Source organism: Lycorma delicatula, chromosome 1, assembly GCF_047948215.1.
Source record: "Lycorma delicatula isolate Av1 chromosome 1, ASM4794821v1, whole genome shotgun sequence".
In the NCBI taxonomy this organism is placed as follows: Eukaryota; Metazoa; Arthropoda; class Insecta; order Hemiptera; family Fulgoridae; genus Lycorma; species Lycorma delicatula.
The window spans coordinates 204,264,476-204,273,081 of NC_134455.1; positions in this window are offsets into that span (position 1 = coordinate 204,264,476).

Below are 8,606 nucleotides of genomic sequence, written 5' to 3' on the forward strand. Positions count from 1 at the left end.
ATCTCAAGCATTATTTATGATATTAAAGAAGCTAGAAAAAAATATTTATGTATATACAAAAACTGCAGTTAGCTAAAAATGATAATAAATATTATACGTTTATTATTACCTGAATTTAAAATATTCATTTATGTTAAGAATTGCTTCACTATAATCAGAATTACACTATTAAGCTAATTGGTAGTGTTTATTTCACAGAATAAAGTAACAAATAAGACTGGAGAGAAAATTTGTAAAAAATTCTAATAAATTAAATTTATTGAACTAAAACTATTACACTATTTTGTCCATAATTTTAGCTTTTAAAATATTAAAAATCATTTTTTTTTATTTTTTATACACAGATTTGCAATTATTATCCTTTTTTGGTACCAGCACATAAAATAACTAAAGAGATGAATAAAATGAGCCTACTTCTCAAATGAACTTCTCAATGAAATACTGAGAATATACCACTCCGCATCTAGAAAATCTAAACAACCACAAATTATTATAGTAATATTTAAACAAAAAAAATGACTAAAACTTGATTTATGTAAAAGAGGAGGCACACCCCGAGGTATACTTGAGCATATAACGTGTCCTAAGTTAGAATGTAGTTTTTAATTTTATGAAAAGGAATGAAACTTTCAAGAGTATTATGTTAACCGACAGGCTTTCGCTTAAATATACTTTATTTATTTAGTTGTTTGTTTAAAGTGGGTATCCCAGACCAATCGCTGTGGAAATAAAACATTCAAAAAATTTTATAAAGCTTATATATTATAAACTACAAAGACGTATACAAACACTTTTTTTTAATTTTTTTTAAAATTCTAGTATATAAATTTAGCTGAAAATTTTGGTTTTCAAATTATGGATGTAGTGAGATTATCAGATGAAATGGACCAAAAGAAATAACTAAGTATATTTAATTAATTTTTGTTAAAAGAAAGAATAAAATCGATAAAAAAACACTGAAATAAAAAATTATTTTGTGATAATCCCAGAGAAAATTTTTGAAAGGAGATTACAACAGATGTTGGTAGGAACAGAATAATAAATAAAGAACTCTTTTCAACGGTATGGTACTACAAAGCAAGTATTATTTAACTCCAGTAGATAAATTCTTCGTTACTCTTTTTTCTCTTTTCACACCCGCAAAGAAACATTCTTTTAAAATTCTTAATTCGTTTTTATACGAATATTTTTAATTTTCTTAAGATAAGTTCTTAATCATAGTATTGTCTGAATAATTTCAGCTTAATGCGACGTTATTGTTGGAGCTAACTGAACTCAAAAAACTCATTGTTACATTTTACTGTTTCCTTTAATTGTAAGTTCCTCTATAATTATTCCATGATTCTTATAAAACCTGTATAACGGAAAGTGTTGTATTAATACAGGTTTATGAATTACTATTTAAGAGCGAAGTAACGTTACTCGTAGAAAATAAATAAACCACTCGTAGGGATTAAAAAATAAAAATATATATATGCATGTAAATATATGAAATATTATCTTTAATGATTCTTGTAAAATAAAATTATATACTCGTATGTATGTGTGTATATGTTGTGCGAGTTTGCATAAAATTAAATATATATTTATATTTCATTATTATAAAACTGATAAATTAATAAATAAAAAATATTATTATTATTATTATTATTATTATTATTATATTATTATATTATTATTTATTAATAATAAATATTAGTATTGATAAATTAAGTTCATTGTTCTCGTATTTATTTCGGAAAGTGTTTGAAGGAATACTAAATAAAATTAAACAAAACATTTGTTTTATTAGAGAGTGATTCACGAAGAATGTAACAAATTTTCAGGACACGGTCTGCCGGTGAAAATAATAAAGAAATTTCATACAAACAGAGGTTACACATAGCATCATATAAACATAGGAAAAGCTTCGTTAGTGAGTGTCGCCTAGCGATATATTTCACCATGATTTCTGCGCCTTCAGTAAAATTAGCCGAACTATAATTCTCGGGATCTAAAAATTTAATACAAGTGAAGAGATATTAGAATTCTCAGTGCGGTACATCTAATACAAAACAACCTGATGAAATATGGAAAGCCATCAAAAACATTGTTCGTCGGTTAGAGTGATATATCCATAGTGGTGGAGGACATTTTCAGCAGTTTATTTAATTGTTTGTACTGGATCTATAGTTTGTGTTGGTTATTTTTCTAAAATATTTAAATTTTTTGTTTTAAAATATTAAAATTTTTTTTTCCGTTTAATACTTAGTTAAAATCTTCTACTGTCAGATGTTTTATTTTTAATCTAAATTCTTGCTTTGTATTTAATTTTTGGGGACATATTTACACCATTTTACTCAGAATCAAATTCTCAACAAATTTTGTTTAAATATTTTATGTTTATTACCCATTTAACAAAATTATTTTACGCTAAATATAAAATAGTATTCGACCCTAATCTTTTGTCTTTTACTCCAAATTTCTTGAAAATTATTAAAAATAGAATTGTGTGACCTGTTTTTCTTTCTTTCAATTTTTAACAACAAATTTCATATAAATTACTAAACTTACCCCTTTCTTTGGATCCCAAAAATTATTGCCTGGCTAAATTTTTACCGAATTCACCGAAATTGAGGCGTAATCTTTCGTTAACCTAAGTTTATATGAAATTTCTTTATGATTTTTCACCAGTTGAAACAAACTTTCAGGACTTGTTTGAAAATCCTGAAAGTTGTTCCATTCATACACACGTTTTTCCTAGCCAAATGAGGTCGTTTCTCGCTGTCGAGGCTTTTTTGAGATGAAGTCGGTTCAATTGAATTTAAGACTGAAGAATAATAAATGGTGTCTTTTCCGCGATTATCTGGCTCCATTTAGTTGTCAATTATTATTACTAGACGAATATGTAAAATATAAACATTAATATCTATCTATGTACTGCATATAAAGGTTAAGCATAGGTATACTGTTAGTATGCAATGCTCATTATCGATTCAGAAGACGCAAGGTGTAATATGTTTTGTCGGCTTCTTACTTAAATTTGCCCACATGCTCTTGAAAAAGAGTATAACTAAATTTTATTGTTTAATTCGTTTGTCCTATCTAATCAAATATAAATATAACAGCATTATAATTTCGAACACACATTTTAATACATTACGCATAAGTAACGCATAAATTTACATTTTAATAAGTAAGATACATGTCAATCGAGTATCTCTGACCTTAGTCTACGTTATCAAAACTAACATCTTATGTTTTTATTACTTGGCATACATATAAAACCGGTGTTAATTTCATTCATCTGCATAAACCGATCTTGTATTTTAGTTTTAATTCTTCGTCAAAAATATTATTGCAGTCTGACTTCCACAGAAGTTAGAGTTTAGCGACATTGCCGTTAAAAATTATTTAAATAATACGCAGTTGTACATTGATATTATAATTGACAAATGTTAACGGTAAATAACTTTTTTCAGTAAGCTAACCTTTCAAAAATATCTTTATTTCATACACAAACATAACCCTTTTTTAGTTTCAGTAGCCCAACATACAAATGAGGCAACCATTTTCTACTACAAATACTATATTTTTGAAGAATAGTACAATATCATATACTTTCAACTTTTTTCAGGTTATTATTTATTCATTTACAATAAATTTAAATGAATTAACAGATTTTATGGTACAGAATTTCGTCTTCTAACAGAATATGGTTTATTTCTTCTGTCTACTTGCTATCCCCGTTTACATCATTTTAATAATTTTACACTGACCATGGTACAAATATATTACCATTGGGAAATTAGGTTTTAGATATACTTGATAGAGATTGAACTTTTTTTAGTTATAATTGAAAACCGTGAATTTTTTTCATAGAAAATTTATAAGAATTAAATAATAACAATAACGGTATAAAATTCCTGCAAAAAAGTGATTCACCGGTAGTAGAGTTCTCAGTTATACGTGTTCAAGGCAACGATGTATTAGTGTTAACTCATCCTCAATGCGCGATGGAAGTTTATTTTATCCCTGAAGACGACAAAATTACAGCGAAAAGAAAATCCATAAGTAGAACAAGTTTGAGTTCTGATAGTATTTTAATTTAAGACTAGGCAATATTTACATACATGAAAGCTAAAATCTACAAAAAGTTAGTCGCTATTTATAAAGTACTTTTTGCCTTTAACATTCTTACGAAACGATGAAATAAATTCATTACTGTCGACTCGCACATTTAATGTTTACTTCTCTAACACTTCCTATTCGCGTAATAAATCAAAATCCGTTAGTATGGTTGATTCTCACATATGTTATTACTTGCAATGCTCGTTAGTAGTTTTTCTTCCTGTTTTACGGTTGAAAGGTCTGCGATATAGTAGTAATGTAAAGATATCCTGCCAATATAAGAAAATACTTTCTTTTCTTTGAAACTGTTTTGTACTTGATGTTAGAAACAGTTATCAGTGAGAACAATTTAATTTTAATCACGAAACAATATCTTGCTTTAATGTAAACACAAATGGATTCCAGTATTCTACCTTCTATAATATGAGGAAGACAGAAAAACGGTCTATCAATTATAAAGTACTTTATCATTTTAAACTACCAGTGCACAACTGGAAGGGAAATTATTAAATAAATGGCATATCTTATTACCTAATACAAACAAATAAGTGGTTACTGCTGGTTAAATAGAGATTCATTGTAAGATTTTTTATCGGAAATTGTTACAAGACTCAAGTACAACGTTACAATTTTCTGAGTTTCTTATAACAAGCAAATTAAACCAAATTAAAAATTAATTAAGCAAATTAAAAATTTGCGGTTTTAATTTTCTGAGACAACAGACGATTGAATATATAATTTCATCAATTTTTCTTAAGAAAGCTGGGATCACTGGGGATCATCACCAGCACTTTGAAATTGCTTAAAAACATCATAGTAATAATCAGGGCTTAAATACATAAACTTGCTCCATCGTGGTACTTCCTGATAAAATTTTATCAAGGTTGAACAAATTTAATGCCATGACGGTGTAATTTCAGCCTTTTCAAAAATCATTTAAATCCCAAAGAGACAGTACTAATAAAAGAGTAAAGAGAGATGATTAATTTTTATGTCTAACGTCAGACAAGTATATTTCTGTTCATGAGTATAGCTAGGTAGATCATGATTTTCATTATATCAATTTTGTTGCGGGCAAAAAATTCTATAAATCTTACAGATCTTAAATTGGACCTCTTAATTTAGTAGAAGAAAATAATGTAAGTGAACTAAATAAAAAAATCGTATAACGAATAGGGGTCAAGTAAAGATATCGAAATATTTCATACTTTTTCAATCACTTAAACGTGGCCAAATCAAATATTAATTACTTATATATTACACAGTGATATTAAGTAATTAAATAATAATATTTTTAATTTAAAATCTGTACACTTTTTAACAATGGTTAAAACTTTTTGACGTTGAGTACATTTTTTTTAAATATTGAGTAAATTTTTAACATTGAAATACAGAAATAATTTAAACTGAAGAGAGTTTTTTCAAAATTATTTTGAAGAATCCTTTAATAAAGGACGAGGACCTTCTTTTTGAAGTTGGTTTTAGACCGGTTATCAAGTATCGACTATAAAGAAGTTGAAGTTTCAAGAAATATTTACTGCTACCTACATGGTGTCAGAAACCACAACAATGGATAGCGAATGAGATTAGAAAACTTCTCTAATTTTGTAAAAAACAACTTGTACTTAATTGGTTCTAAGGTTCTATTGCAAAGTTCTACTTACAATTTCTGCAATTAGATTAGAAAATAAAATTTTATATATATATATATATATAAATATACTAGCGTTCCCCCATCGTGGATTTGCCCGCGATGTCCACCCGCAATATGTTTTTTAATACCAAACTTATTTATTATAGATAAAAATTATTTAATCAAGAATATTGTTTTTAGATATTCAATAAATCCCCGTCATGGCATTTAATCAAAATTTAGAATTTTTTATTGTGCTACAGTGAATAAGATGATTTGACGACGGCGTACGTTTTCCGTACACGTGCGAGAGACATCTGATCGTGCAGGAGCGATCGTGCGGACACTGAATAGGTTTCTGGGCAACGTGGCCGGTCCCCGGGCATCCAAAAGGAAGTTCTACGGCCATATGATCAATTCTGTATTGATATATGAGGTAACTATTTGGTCGAAAGCTCTGGGGTGCGATTGAAATCGGCGGGTACTGAAGGGTGTAATTCCCCTCCGCATTATTTCGGCATACTCTTCAGTTTTGACTGAAACAGTGTTAGTCATTGCTGGCATCCCTCCATTTAAAGAACTACCCGGGATGAGGATTGGGATTACTGGAGGAGCTGACAGGAGTGATATGTATTGGTAGTTGTTCTGAGAATGGCAGGTTCGCTGGGACCTGTCCCCCACGGGGCGATGGATATATTGTCTAATCCGGTAGGTTGAGCATGGGTGACCGCAGCTTTGGTGAGGACATCTACTGGTTGACCAAATTTTTATCTGGCCACGGCGTGTTTCGGGTATACTTACATGCCAGGTGGAGAGCCCTTTTGCCTTTCTTGCAGACAGTTCGATACACCGGAACACGTCGTGTACGACTGACGGCCCTGGGCTGTTGTGAGTTGGTGGCTGCGCCCCTTATAGTTGACACAATCATAGACTGTATGCTATCAGAGGCAGAGAGGTTTTGTACGGTAACTGACTTTGTGACACGGATACTCCAGCACAAAGCCAGGAAGGATGGGTCGACGAGCCCAAGGAAGGGTTGAGGAACAGCCCCCTGCCGAGCTACCGTTCGTTTGTGCTTGCATGGATGGGCGGCAGCAATGAGGCACTGAGACTCGCTCATCTCTTCGTGAAAAAATTTCGAGACCCGGTGTGAGTGCCCTACACAGAGTGCTCTCACTAGAGGTATTCGCATCAAGACCGAGTCCCGGCTTCTGTGGTGGAGTCCAGTAACAACATATTCGGACTTGATACCCCGCAATAGGGGTTAGAAGCAGGCAATGAAAATATTTAACCGGCGGCTGACCTGTCGAATAAGACTTATGGTTGGTGAACGGGGAGGCCCGTTTGAGTAGACTACCCCCCTGGGCTTTGCGGTGCTTTGTTGTGGATCCGAGCCGGAGATAGGGTGAAAAAAAATTATAGAATTTATTTTGTACTCTCGCACGCACGTAAGAAATTATACTTCTTTGGCGTGAATAAAAAACTAATTTTTTTACGCATTCAAGCAAATTTGAACCGAGTCAAACGATTAGTAGACAACATTAAATGCTATGAATAAAAGTTGGAATAAATAACACTTAAATTACATAAAATAATATTTATTTTATACAGTTTAAAAAGTATTGAAGTATTCGTCATATAAAACAAAGCTCGTCGAACATATTTCAATTAATTTAGTTCCATTAATTCTTCGGATGACGATTGAATAATCAGGAGGGTTATCAGCGGCTTATGATAAGAAAAATATGATACAAATATTCATAGTATATTTATAGTAGTGTATTTTATCAAAAATTTTGAATTTGCTATATTTGCATAAATATAACTTCAAATCTTGATACACCATCTTCATAAAAAATTAAAATAAATATACCCTGCAACATAAAGTTTTATGAATATGAACAACATTCACAGTTTAAAATATCTGTCTTTAGAAATTCGTGTACATAAATATATATTTATTACGACTCAATATCTGTTATGTTTACAACACGTGCTAATCACTTAATTGTATTGAACGACTGACTGAATTAGACACTGCACGCATGTGCGTGCAAATCGATCCACTTGGGCCTGCGCAAATCATCATGGTGTGTTACGTCGGCGCACGCAACTTCTGTAACTTGCTGAAAATACACTCTGATCAGTTTTTCCCAACGCGCCAATAGAAGTATTACATTTTGAAGTACATAGGTGGTGGTAAACACCACCACTAGGAAGTGACCGTATTTCGTTTATAATTCTTTTTTAATTACTTTCATTTTATGTTTTTTGTCAAACAACCGGAGGAACGTGCAACCAGTCACGTCGCACATACAGTATCAGCTCATACAAGCTGTTTTAGTTAAGCCGCCGCGCCGTACACCATCGCACCCCTTAAAAAAATGGTTTTTAAATATTTATCTGAAGAATATTAGCAAGCTCCAATCTAGTGAATATTTCGTTTAGTTTAGTCGGAAATGGGGAAAATTTGCTAACATTGTTCAAATTTTTTTTTACCTTTCTCCTCCACCTTTCAAGGTCGAATTTCAAAAAACCTGGAAATCCTTTTTAGATATTTAAATGAAAATTAAATACACCAAAAATAATTTGATATATTTATTTGTTACCGAGAAATTTAAAAAAAAAATTTGTAAACTTCATTGTTACTCCATTTTAACTATACAAACTCGGAATTTTAAAATTTCCTTAGTGTGCACTTACACCGTAAGAAGAACATATATAAAAATGTTCATCAATTTGTCTTCAGTAGTTTTAGCTATGCGTTGATGAATCGGTCAGTTAGTCAGTCAATTAGGACAAGTTTCTTTGTAGGTACAGATATATATATATATATATATATATATATATACACAGATATGTG